Source organism: Acinonyx jubatus, chromosome C2 (genome assembly GCF_027475565.1).
Source record: "Acinonyx jubatus isolate Ajub_Pintada_27869175 chromosome C2, VMU_Ajub_asm_v1.0, whole genome shotgun sequence".
Classification (NCBI taxonomy): Eukaryota; Metazoa; Chordata; class Mammalia; order Carnivora; family Felidae; genus Acinonyx; species Acinonyx jubatus.
The window spans coordinates 8,903,825-8,916,756 of NC_069384.1; positions in this window are offsets into that span (position 1 = coordinate 8,903,825).

Here is a 12,932-nt window from a genome sequence, read left to right on the forward strand (position 1 = left end):
TGGACACTAAAGTTTGAGTTCCAGATAAGGTTTCATGTGTCATGAATTATTCTTCTTTTGATTTTCCCCCACCCATTTAAAATGTAAAGAGCATTTCTATCTTACAGGCAATGTGAATTTAACTCTCTTCCTTGGCTTCCCCCATGAACTTACTGTGAGTTCAGCTAATAATTGAACAGAGACTTCAATAAATGTTTACCAAATTGAACCAAGTGGGATTTGAGCAAACACAGTGCTTTTCAAACTTTCTCCCTCAGCAGAAACTTTTTGGAATTCAAATCTTATAGCAACCCCCATTTTTGAAACGAACATGGTATTTTATTTGCAAAATTTTATTTTATGAGTTCAAATGGATGACGTTTGTATGTTCTGATGAATATGAAAATCAAGAGCAAGTTCCAGATGGCTGTGTCAAGATGCTCTTTGATTAAACTTGAAAGAGGAGAGAGAGGGAAGTTTCTGTTCCAAAGCAGAGCACTGACAGTATCTAATGGTAGTTTGTGTTCTTATTCAGAAACATCAAAGTGATGCGTGATGCATCGGAAACTTAAATAAGTAACAAATATAAAATGATTGGGCACATCAGACGTGTTTTTACACAACTGGGTCGGGGGCTGTGATGACAGCAGGTTACAGCTAGGCTCCCACAATTTTATCTGAGTGGATAAGAATAGGTCTGAATTTTTAAAAGATTAGGGCGGGAGATACAAGCTTCTTAACCCCTGGCATATTTGTGATATATGCGAACTCCCTCAGAGAAATGCTGAGAGAAACTTGATTCCTGAGTGGCCACAAAGAGAAAGCAAGAAGGAAGCCCAATTTAACACACAGGTGGTCTCCAATGTATAAACAGGGTATTTTCCGTTATTAATTTATTTCTTATTTAATGTTAATAATTCTAAATATTATTTTAATTTTTAAAATTGTAAAATTGGGGCGTGTGCGTGGCTCAGTCAGTTAAACGTCCGACTCTTGATTTCAGCTCAGGACGTGATCTCACAGTTCGTGAGTTCAAGCCCCACATTGGGCTCTGCGCTGACAGTGCAGAGCCCGCTTGGGATTCTGTCTCTCCCTCTCTCTCTGCCCCTCCCCTGCTCATGCTCACTCGCTCTCTCTCTCTCTCTCCCTCCCTCCCTCCAAAATAAATAAATAAACACTTAAAAGATAAACAAACAAAGTAAAATTGTGGGAAGATTTATGTAACATCAAATTTACCATTTTAACCAGTTTTGAAGGTACAATTCAGCAACGTTGAGTACTCTGGACTTTTTCATTATACCAAACACAAACTCTGTACCCATTAAACACTAACTCCCTGTGCCTCCCTCCCCAGCCCCTGGAAGCCACTAATCCACTTTCTGTCTCTATGAATTTGACTCCTCTAGGTACCTCCCAACCATGGAATCACACGACTGGTCCTTTTGTGTCTGGCTTCGTTCACTCAAAATGTTTTTGAGTCGTAGCACATATCAGAACTTCAGTCCCTGCAAAGACTGAATAACACTCTGTTGTATGCATATCCACATTTTGTTTCTCCATTCAGCCATCGGTGGGCATCCGAGTTGTTCCCACCGTTCGGCTATTGTGGCTGATGCTGCTGTGAACATGGGAATCCGAGTATCTGTTTTGAGTCCCTGCTTTCAATTTGGGGGATATATATCTAGGAGTGAAATCGTAGGATCATATGATAGTAATTCTATGTTTAATTTTTTGAGGAGTCTCCATACTGTTGTCCATAGTGGCTGCACCCATTTATGTCCTCCCCGCCCCCAGCAATGACCAAGGGTTCCACTTTCTTTACCACCTCACCAACACGTTTTGTTTTTTTTTTTTCTCTTACATATATTATATGTATAATTATATATATAGTAGCCATCCTACTGGGTGTGAAGTGGGGAAATCTTTTTAATGAGGTTGGAGCTGAGCGTTTGGGGCCTCTGGAGCACAGTCACGTCACTTTAGAGTGCCACAGAGTAGTTTGAAAGCGGGGGCTGGGTTTTGTACCCCCTCTCAGAGTTTGTGATTTAACAGTAAGCCTTCCTTGACTTCGCTCCAAGAAGTGAGCAAGGTGATTGATGTCAAGCTGGAGGTGAGACCAGGAAAAGAAACAGATACCTCCATGCAGGGTTGAGTGTTCAGAGCCCAAGTAGAAACCAGTCACCCCCTCCTTAGGACCAGGTTTAGGACCAGAAATCATCCCTCTCCTCCCTCTCTCCCCCTCAAGCAACCACAGTAAGTAAGACTTCATTTCCCTGCCCTCCCTTCAGGAGCCTCAACACACTAAAAGGAATTACCCCAGTGTAAAACATTTTAAATCAATACCAGTTTAGGGGCTGGAGTTTAATTCAGGTAGACTCCTCTACAAACCAATCAAAACCATCATCACTTCTGGGGAAATTTGTGGGGGGTCCTGGGAACACCTGCAGGAGGCCGACTCCCAGCCTTTCTCGCCTCTTCTCCCGTGCGTGCGGCTGCGAGCCACCTCCAGCCTGCTCAAGTCCACTGCTGCCTGGCCCGGGCTCCGTAAGGCTGTGGTCCTGCCCTGGGCAGCCACCCCTCCAACCCCACACTCAATTCCCACTCTTGGGAATCTGCTCAGGTCCTCCTTTCTCACTCCTCCAGAAGCACCGGAGGGGCTCTCTGCTCCAAGGAAAGGAAACGTTTCCTCCAAGTAGCCTTTGGCTGTGATGGCTCTTTTGGCCTTCCGAGTGCAGCTCCTGCCTCTGTTAGGAACTTGTATCAAAACCCCCAGGGGCAGACTTTGGGGCTATTTGTCTGACGTTCACCTCATCCGCTGACATGCCAGGGGAATGGGTCCCCCGGTCTCAGGATGAGTTCCCAGGCTCCTCCCAGCCCAAAGGGTTCACGACTCCTTCTCTGTTCTGGAGTATGTTCTACTGTCCGGGAGGTGTGGTGCTGAGGGCCGAAGGTCCCCTCAGAGGTGCCCAAGGGGCTTGAGGCCCCAGACAGGTCTCCAGCTGACTGATAAGTCCATCAGGCTGAGTTGGGTTGCAAGTAATGGATAGTCCCACTTCAACCAAAAGAAAAATGTGTTCTCTCGCTGGAGCAGAAGTCCTGAGGCAGGGCAGCTCTGGGTAGCTTGATTCAGTGGCTCCAGAGCGTCTTCAAGGACTCCAGTTTCTCTGTCTTTCTACCAGCATCCTCAGTGTTTGGCTTGGTCCCTGGGGTAGCTTCCTAAGGCGCAAGATGGCTGCTGCATGTCGTACTGCATGTACTGTGTGCCAGTACTCAATCCGGACACTGCGATATCCAGTAGAAGGAAGGAGCGCTTTGTCCCCTTTGCTCCTCTCTTTAAGAGCAAAGCTTAACCAGCAGCCCCCTGGGCATTCCTTTAAATCTCACTGGCCCTGATTATATCATATGGTCAAACGCAAGAGATCATTGCAGAGGGATGGGAACCATCACTATTTGGTTTTCTTCAGGTGTGTCCAGAGACATGCACACCCATTCCTGAGCAAAGCTGGGTTCTGAACACCAGGAGAAGGTGGAAGAGGCAGCTGAAGAGCTTACGAGACCACCGCACTAACCTTTGGGGTCACCCATTGGTGTTTCTCATGTACTTGCTTTGTTACATTTTTCCACTCTTTTCCTTTTTTTTACATAAGAAATGTATACATATTTTCTTGTTCTAAATAATTTACTCCATACAGAAGTATGTGGAGTAGAAATATGAAAGGTGTCTTTCACCGCCCTCCCCCAACCTCACTTCCCTCCCCAGAAGGAACTTCTGTCTCTACATTGGTGTCTCCTCTTCCTATCCCCTTTATGCATCTGCATATATACATATGTTCATTACACACATAGGTGCTTTGCTTTCCTTTTTACGTAGATAGTTTCCTGTTCTGCCAATGGCCTTTTTCCACTTGGCTCTCAGTACTTCTGGATCCACTTGATTCACTGTAATGACTGAATATTATCCCTAAGGGTAGATATTCCACTGCCTTGTATCTTAGGTAGCTTTTCAATCTTGGGCCTTATCTCCCTAGCTAGAGTATGAATATCCTGAGGGCATATTTTTCTTTCTACAGCCAAACACTTAATATAAAATGTTCCTGCAAAGTGAAAGTCAATTAATAGCTATTGATGAAAGGATCCTCTCTCCCTTGCCACCTGAGTTGTCTTAGCACCTCTGATGGACTGACAAGGAGCCCTTTTCTGAGCCAGTAAAGGTACCCGGCACCATGGTCTATCAGTTTGTCATTCTTTGGCCCATCGACAAGAGTGACAAATCAATCTACGAGCAAGAGAAAGTTGGTCATCTTCCATTGGTGCTTTGGTAGCGTTTTCTGGGTAGAGGATGTCACAACATCTCCCTCTCCCTGAGCAGGCTGTCAATTCAGAGCACTTTAGGCTACTTGCAAAGTTATACATTATCTCATTGTTCAGCTCACATAGGAGCATCGGGGCAGGGTTATTAACAGCCCACACTTCCTAGAGAACCATTTCAAGGGCTACTAATGGTGTTCACAGACTGTTGAGCTGGAAAAGTTATCCATTTGCCTAGACACACACTCTTAATAACCCTTTCCAGGTTTCTTAAGGCAGTCACAACTACATAAAATAGATTACAACTGAACCTATTCTAGACCCTTTGGTGGGGAGAAATTACTTCAATATGAGGTTATCACCTGCAAACAGACCAACCAAATGAACCTCTCAGGGCAATCACTCTTTAAGCAGATGTTGGCATTCAGACCTGCTGATAGCATCAGCGGATATCATCTTAGGCCTTGGTGGGGCTCCTTGTACTTCTGAATCCACGAGCTTCCTGTAGTAGCCGAAAAATTACCATTGTGAAAAAGCAAAGAAATGAAACACATGTCTCCCAGATGTGCTCTTTGCATTGGGGAAGACTCTTAAAGGTTGGGCCTTAACAGGAAACTTGGGACGATGAAAAGAAATCAAGCAATAGGAATGAAACTGAAATTAGTTTATGTCCCTCAGCTGATAACACACAAGGGGAAACTGTTTGATCAATCATTTTAATTAATATTGATTATGAAAACTCTGGTCCCACCTACTCAAAAGCCTACATGTGAATTAGGGAAATAGGACACCCACATGAAATATTGGACACCACCACTAGGTGATATGGGATCAAGACTAAGTAAATGCCTATTGTGGGTTTAGAGGGAAAATCTATTGAGCTGCAAGGCTATGCTTCCCAACAGGACTGGTAACCTGCCTTGTTATACTCCGAAAGGATTGTACTTGACCCTCCACTTGTATAAAAAATACAAGCATTTCTCTTTGGGAACCCAGCCTGCATTTCTTTGCTGACTTGCATGCCTCTGTGTGTGTGTCTTCATCTGTTGGGGTTGGAGGATTCCCAACCCGCCTCCCTCTGTTTCTACCACCTCCCTGACCTTGAAATAGTCATGACCATTGAAGACCTTTATGACCCTTCTCCCTCACCTACACCCACCATCTCAGCCTAATTCGTTGAGAAAACTATTGCTGGCAGATAGAGAAGGTAGAATCAAGAGAAAATCTAGACACCACTTGCTAAAACAGGGTAAGACGGTTCATAATAAGTAGGTCAGAGCTGATTTGAGGGATTTGGCTGGGGGTTACCATACAGGCTCCACCTCCATGCCCTGGTATTGGTGTCCCCAATACCTCATGTGGGTATTTCTATAAACAAATATTTTTTTAGGCCAACATTGGATTATATGGCTGCAGATCTTGGAATTCAAAAGGAAAGATGAAACCTTTACAGTAACGTGGGAGTTTTCTTTCAAGTGGAGTTTTCTCTACAGAATGTTTTTGCTTTAACTGGTAATTAAAGATGGGCAAAACACTCCTGAAGAAATGGGCTTTCCTCCTCACCAAGCCTGTCTCTCCAAGAGAAACAGGCACAGGCAGGGCCACGGAACCCACCCTCCCAAGGAACGCCAACTGCTCCTGATAGTTTATGGTCTGGTCCATGTCAATTTCTCATGTGTTACCCCTTCTAGGGGCTGCAAGGCCCAGCGATCTGGACACAGGCCAAGAAGTCAAGAACTGTTGAAGCCAACATCTCCACTCTCCTACTGACACCAGCGACCACCCAGCCCAGCCCAACCATATGGCTTCTTGTTTTCCTGATGTATGAGGTGGGTAGAATGCTCTCCCCCTAGAAGAGGACTCCAAGGGATCAATTAGTTAAAACCTGTAAACATGTATCATTATAATTATTATTCCAGTTTCTAGTTAAAATTGAACCGGCCAAAAGGAAAGAAAATACCGAGGCTGCCTCTGAGGGCAGCTCTCTTTGCTTTTCCGGTATTTCTAGTCTGACTGGTGGAAGAATGTCCTGAGCAGCTCTATGCTGGGGGGCTGAGAGGGAGCCGTGCTCACTTGAGGTTGAGGAGGCCAAGAAGACAACTGAGCCCTGGATATTACCGGGCTCTGGCTGTTCATACCACCCTCTCTAGCCAAGGCTGGATGGCTCCCGTGAGCCCCAAGGGTGAAAGCGCGTCTCAGGCAGGGCTCCGACTGTGCCCCTTTGGCAGGTTGTGCAGGAGATTGGTAAGCAGACTTGGTTTCTAGGGTGTCGCTCTAAACCAAAACCTCTAAGGCAGTGACTACTGTATTCCTCAAGAGAAGAACCTCGGGACTCCCGACGTTGTTAGAGAAATTTTCAGCGTGGTGGGGGCAGCCTCCTTTCAGCATTGCCTCTGCCTTTCTCCTTATTGCTTCATGGAGACTTTCAGACAACACCTCAGTCACCTTACCACAGCTCTCCTTCTTCTCTGGGTCTGAAAAGTTCCATGGCATCCCCACTCCTACTTTCCTCCTCCATGAAAGACACCTCCATGCCCATCTACCCTTCTCTAGCTTAGCCCAAAATGAGGCCTGGGGCACTGGCCACGCAGCTTCTGGCCTGAGCAGCTTCCGGCCCCAGCAGCTTCCGGTCCGAGCACAGCCAGAGCGTGGCCTCCTCTCAAGATGGCCGTGCCGCCACCGGAAGTGTACGGGGCCCAGGGCCGTTCCCCCACCCTCAGGCCTTGGGGGATGCGGTTAGCACAGCGGCCGTGCCCGGGGCCGGGTGGAGACGAGCTAATAATTCCACACTGCTTAAACGGTGGTTTTAAAATATTTGTTCAGTATTTACTCAGAGGAAAGGCTGAGTGCTCTGAATAAATCAAGGAAGGGCCCAGCAGGAAGAAAGGCCCTTGGGGGCAGCTTCAGTCTCTCCCCTCCGCTCCAGAGACTTTATTTCTGGCTCCCAATTTGCAGCCCGCTTGCAGCAAAACAGAAGCCCGGCAATTAAGGGCACCGGCCTGTGTCAGAAGACACTGTTCTGGCTCTGGGAACCCCTCACTCCGGGCCCGGCCGCATTCAAGAATCCTTCCCGGTCCCCCTCTGTTCCCCCCAAGGGCGGTAGTGGAAAAGACTATTGTCTCTCTGTCTTGCCGTGTTTTGGTTTTTCTATGATGGTGCAGGCGTTCCCCTGCCCCTGCCCAACCTGGCTGATAGAACAGGGCGTTAGGTCTCTTTCCAAGCACACCGGTGCTCCTGCGGGTGGTGGCCCCCTGCCGGCCTGCCCCTGCCCGCCACCCCTGGCCAGGCCCCCCAACACGGTGTCGGATAGACCGTGACACAGAAGGGGAGCAGAAGTCAGGAAGGTTTGCTCTTCACGTCTTTATCAGCTTGATTTTGGCTTCCACCTGGACGCTCGGTCACCCCCGCCCCGGTCGGCTCTCCCAGGTGTGTGCAGTACTGCTTGTGAGGCTGCTTCGGATCGCAAAGTCCCCCACCCGGTCCCCAGGGGCTCTCCGAACCTCGCCCCCAGGTTCCTGTACCATTTCGCCCCAATCCCCTTTCTGCCCATTCTGTGTCCACACAGTAATTCAACACTCTGGCCGTTGTCTCTGGACTCTTTTACCTGGTGATGGCCTCAGATCCTGGAAGCCTCAGATCCCCTGCCACACGTTCTCCTGGATTTGATGGGGTCCCCCCAGGCTGAGACTGCCTGTTACTAGAACTATTCACCAGCCAAGGGTGAGAGCAATCTAGGAGTTGCGTTTCTTGCTTTTGTCGATGCCTCTTGACCTTTACAGCATGACTGACTTTATGCGACCCCTCGTTTCACGTTACACCTTTGTCTGACCGATACCTGCTGCCATTTCCGGCAGCTCTTGCGTCTCTGGGACGGGCACCTTGTTCCGTGTTAAATTAATACATACTGTTACTTAAAAGAGAAGACAGAAGCGTGTGATGGCGGATACAAAACTCCTTCTCCTTTGTCTAGAGCCTTTGCTTCACTCCCCAGAGGTAACCATTGTGAACAGATGCTTATGCAGCTTCCAGAAGCGCTCTCTGCATGATCAAAATGCATATGCTTCTTGTTTCACACGAATATGATCACACTGTACCCATTGTGCTCAACTGGCTTCTTGTACTTAAAATTGCGCCTTGGAACTCTTTCCACAGGACTACACAGAGGAGCGCTGAGCCTTTTAATAGGGCACTCTCTTCCACCATGCGGGGTGCCATTGGTTAACTAGACTCTCGTTGAGCGCCATTTTGGTTTCATCCAGTTTTTTCGCCAGCACAAAGAATCAACGAGTGTTGCCTTTGCTTGCTGTAAGAGAGTACCTGTAGGGTGAATTTCTAGCAGGCAAACCGCTGGGTTAAAGAGTATTCACAGTTGACGTTTTGATAGTATGATAGCATCAACAGGGCATTTTTTCAGAGAAGCAAAATTGTCAACTCGGCTATCCATACGTGGAAAGCCATGGTGCTCTAAGCCACGTTTCCATCAAAGCCAGCTGGTTTGGACCGGGCCAAGCCAGGAAGGAGTTAATGCACTTCTCTCACAAAACTAAATACGTAAGATTTGAGCAATTCTGAGTGGTTGTGTGTTTTCTTTTCACTGTGGCCCCCCGAGTTCCTCTTACCCCAAGGTCAGTTTGTTGTGTGTGTGCATTTGGCAAGGGGGGCAGCTCAAGGGTGATGGTGAGGAGTCTCTGAGCCTCGAAGAGCTCGTGGGGTTCTAGGGTGAGCTGCCGGCCGTGGGCTCAGGGCTGCGGCTCCCGGAGGTGCTCTGTTCTTTGGATTTCTTTTTACCGCTCCAGTCATTCTGTGTCTCACAATCAAAGTGCCCGTTCTTCAGCCCTTTTTGACCTATGTTGTCCACTAGAAAATTAGTAAGGAGTTTAATAGGGTTGTTGTCCTGGGGTCCCCCTCCCGCTACAGCTCAGGTGGGCTTTCTACAGTCCTTCCCAAGCTATTTGGGGTGAAAGACTGTTTTTTAATACTTTCCAATGTGTTGCGGACCAGTACTTTGGTAGAATACTAGATATACTGAATTACTAGAAAAATGAAATAAAAAATACATACAAAATATGAGTTCAGTTTCTTTCTATTACATTTCACAGACATAAAAATGACTTTGTTATTTTGCTATAAAAGTATTTTGAAATGCTGAATCTCAATTTCTGTTCTCATCTCATTGGAGATCTGGAACACTTTGGGCAGCAGTACTCTATGCACTTTTCCAGAAGCTTTTGCAAGCTTCCTTTTGACCCAAAGCCTCTATTATTTTGCTGGGAGAGTGATTCTCACCCAATAGGGGGATTCATCCAGGTTTTCATCCGTGGAGGCCTTGGTTTAATTCCCAGGGTTTACACTGGGCTTGGGTTTAAGCTTGAGGCCCAGTCCCCGTTGACCCTGGCTCCTCCCCCCTTTCCCCCCGACCTGTCTGGTGGTGGCAAGCAGTAACTCATCTGCACAAGGTGCCATGATCTGCCGCCTTCATGAGAAGACATTGTTTTCTGTCCTTTAGATTTTACTTTTTCCTTGATTTAAGTCAAACACCAGCCTTCCTATTACTGTCTCTTCTCTATAACCCACTAAAAACAAGAGAAATGTGAAATCTAGGGGGGTGGGTCCAAGGGAAGCAATAGCACTTTTTCTTTCAAGCCTTTCAAACTTTTCAATTCACATGTTACATAATTTTACACCTAGGGATATACTTTGGTTAGGTCTTAACACAAGGGACGTAATGAGCAGCAGCTTCTCAGAATATGAGACTTTTAAGTCTTTTGTCTTCAAAAGAGGTGGATTATTACAATTTTAGGTACTTGGAGAACATTGGTTTTCAGATTGCCTTTGAAACCTGAAGTAGCAGATTACAGCGGCATCTAGTGGACACTAATAATATGCACGGCACTGTAGTTCATCAATTATAGAACAGATTTTTCCCTGTTTTGAACTTTCTTGAAACTGGGAGTGTAGCTCATAACATATGGCGTATTATGGTTTAATTAAAAATGTTTCTGTCTCACCGATAACTTCTTACAATTATCTTTGTTTCGTCAAAATAGGATTTTCGATATGAAACTTTGTAGGATGTTCATTCTTTCAGTAATATTTATTGAATATTGAATTGTATCTGTAACTTACGGACTTGTTGCATGTATTATATTCAAAACTATTCATTTTAATGCATAATGTAGGTCTTTATCCTTTATGTTACACTAATGCATTGATATTCTAACTTCATAAATTTAAAAATCCATTATTGTCTAGACCCAGTAGTTCTCAACACTGGCTACATGTTGGAATCACCTGCAGAATTTTCTAAATTATAACTAGGCAGAGCACGCTTCTCAGAGACCTGACCTAATTGCTCTAGAATTAAGAATTTTAAAAGCTTCCCACGCCTTTAAATGTGTTGCCCAGACTGAGAACCTTTTCCTTCATTCATTCAAGTCAGATGTTTCTGAGATTGTATAGATTTTTTAATAGTCAAGAAATGTTCAGTATTTTGTTTTATAAACAAAAACTAAACAACTCATGTTTCTTATAACTATTATAATTATGAAGGCAAAGAAACTCTACTTATTAAAGCAATCATGAATAACATTAAAACCACAATACTCAAGAAAAAATTCATTCCTAAAGATATCATCATTTAGTGCATCATCAAATAATGTACACCTTGCATTTGATTCTTACACATTCATCTGTGCAACATTATTTGAAGTGAACACCACAATAAGATCAGGAATGTCAATGAAGTGTAAAACGGTGGCTATAAAATTTACAAGACGTCACAGTAATATATCTTTAACATACCGTAACCCTCTCACGTAATGTCTATCCACTAAGGCAAAAAAAAAAAAAAAAAAAATCTAAGGTATCATTTCCTTGGAATATTCTTTTCTTGGCTGGGAGTGGAACCCTGCTAATTCCGGGGCTGACCCCCCAGCATATTACAAAGATGGCGTAACTGCTCTTGACCTGGCTAGTGGAGCAGTAGAATGTGATACCGCGTGAGACTACAGTGGGGAGAAGAAGAATAGTTCATGGGAGACAGTGTAGAGAAGAAAGGACCCCGTTCATTTCTGGGCCTTACCACTTGCTAACTTTGTAATTTTGTGCAAGTTACCGAATTCGCCAAATCTGTTGTTCCCCACTATGCAAACTGGGGATAACAGCACCAGCTTCAACTATTGTGGCTTCTAGAATTCACTTGTGTAAACACGGAACACAAAATGGGCAGCTGATCCAATAGTAAGTACTGTGGCTCATGGTGGTTTATTCTTACTGCTTTTAGCTCAATAGGAGAATCAAACGATGGTGTTTTTCTGCATATTTAAGGCAGAGCAGTACCATTAAGCCCTTCCAGCTTGTCTGGTCCAGACTCTCTAAACCGTGCTGTACAAGGTCCAGGCATGCAATTCATGTTTAAATAATAGCTGAGGGGTGCCAAGCGGTGCCCGGGTCGAGCACCCAACTCTTGATTTTGGCTCAGGTCATGATCCCAGGGTCATGGGATTGAGCCCCGGATCTAGCTCTGTGCTGAGTGTGGAGTCCTCTTGAGACTCTCTCCCTCTCTCTCTCAGACTAAAAAAAAAACAAAAACAAAAGTTGAGCCCCTTTTGGGGTCTTTGGACTTCATCAATCACTGGGCTTTTTAAATTCAGAGAACTCTTTTCTATCCAGTGTTCCTTCACGGCCGAGTAACCAAGTCCTAAACTATTCTCATTTCAATCTTCTTCATTCCATGAAAAGCCACCCTTACCCAGGACCAGGGACTGGCTGGGAGCCTGCCATGTGTCCCTTGTATTGAGAGAACCACGGGTCCTCTAATTCAGGCCAGGCTGCTGCTCAGAGAGACTGAGAGAGCCTGCAGTTGCGATGGACCGCAATGGCCACCCTTGGGTACAGGGCAGGAGGGCTGCGCCCATGCCCTTGGTGCAGGAAATATGGGAGGGAAGCCGCATGAAAGGGATCTTCGAGTGGGAAATGTGGGGGTGCTTGGGTCCAAGTGTGTAGGTCCCCAGTTCAGCTCGCTGGTCTCAGCCCAGAGACGAATGTCTCAGATTCCAAACGTCCCAAATTCCACCCAACCCCCACACCTTTGAGCATGATGCTTCGTGGGTCAGATGACAGTGGCCATATCCCAAAGGTGCTGATTATGTTCTGATTGGATCTTAAGCTGTTTCTGCCACTCACGCTAGTGACTCTCAGTCATGCTTCTCAGGTTTATGGAAAGAAATATGTGAACAGAAGCTCTCTGCAGACATGTCAGTGTGAATGAGTGCATTTCCTCACTTTTCATTTTGCTAACACAAACTAGGAGGATAATGCAAGTCTTTCAGCCCTCAGCCAGACTTGGTTTTTTGCCTTCTTCCAGGCAAGAGGCAAGGTTCAGCCTGGGGTAGGTCATCAGCAGACAGAGAGGGCTCATGGTGCTGAGAAAACATGTTGCTGAGTTGCAAGCCCCGGTCCCCATTTATGAGCTGGGTCACGTTGGGCCACTCACTTAACATCTCTGAATTTGTCTTCTCATTATTAATTTTTTTTAATGTTTATTTATTATTGAAAGACAGAGAGAGACAGAGTATGAGCAAGGGAGGGGCAGAGGGAGAGAGAGACACAGAATCGGAAGCAGGCTCCCAGCTCCGAGCTGTCAG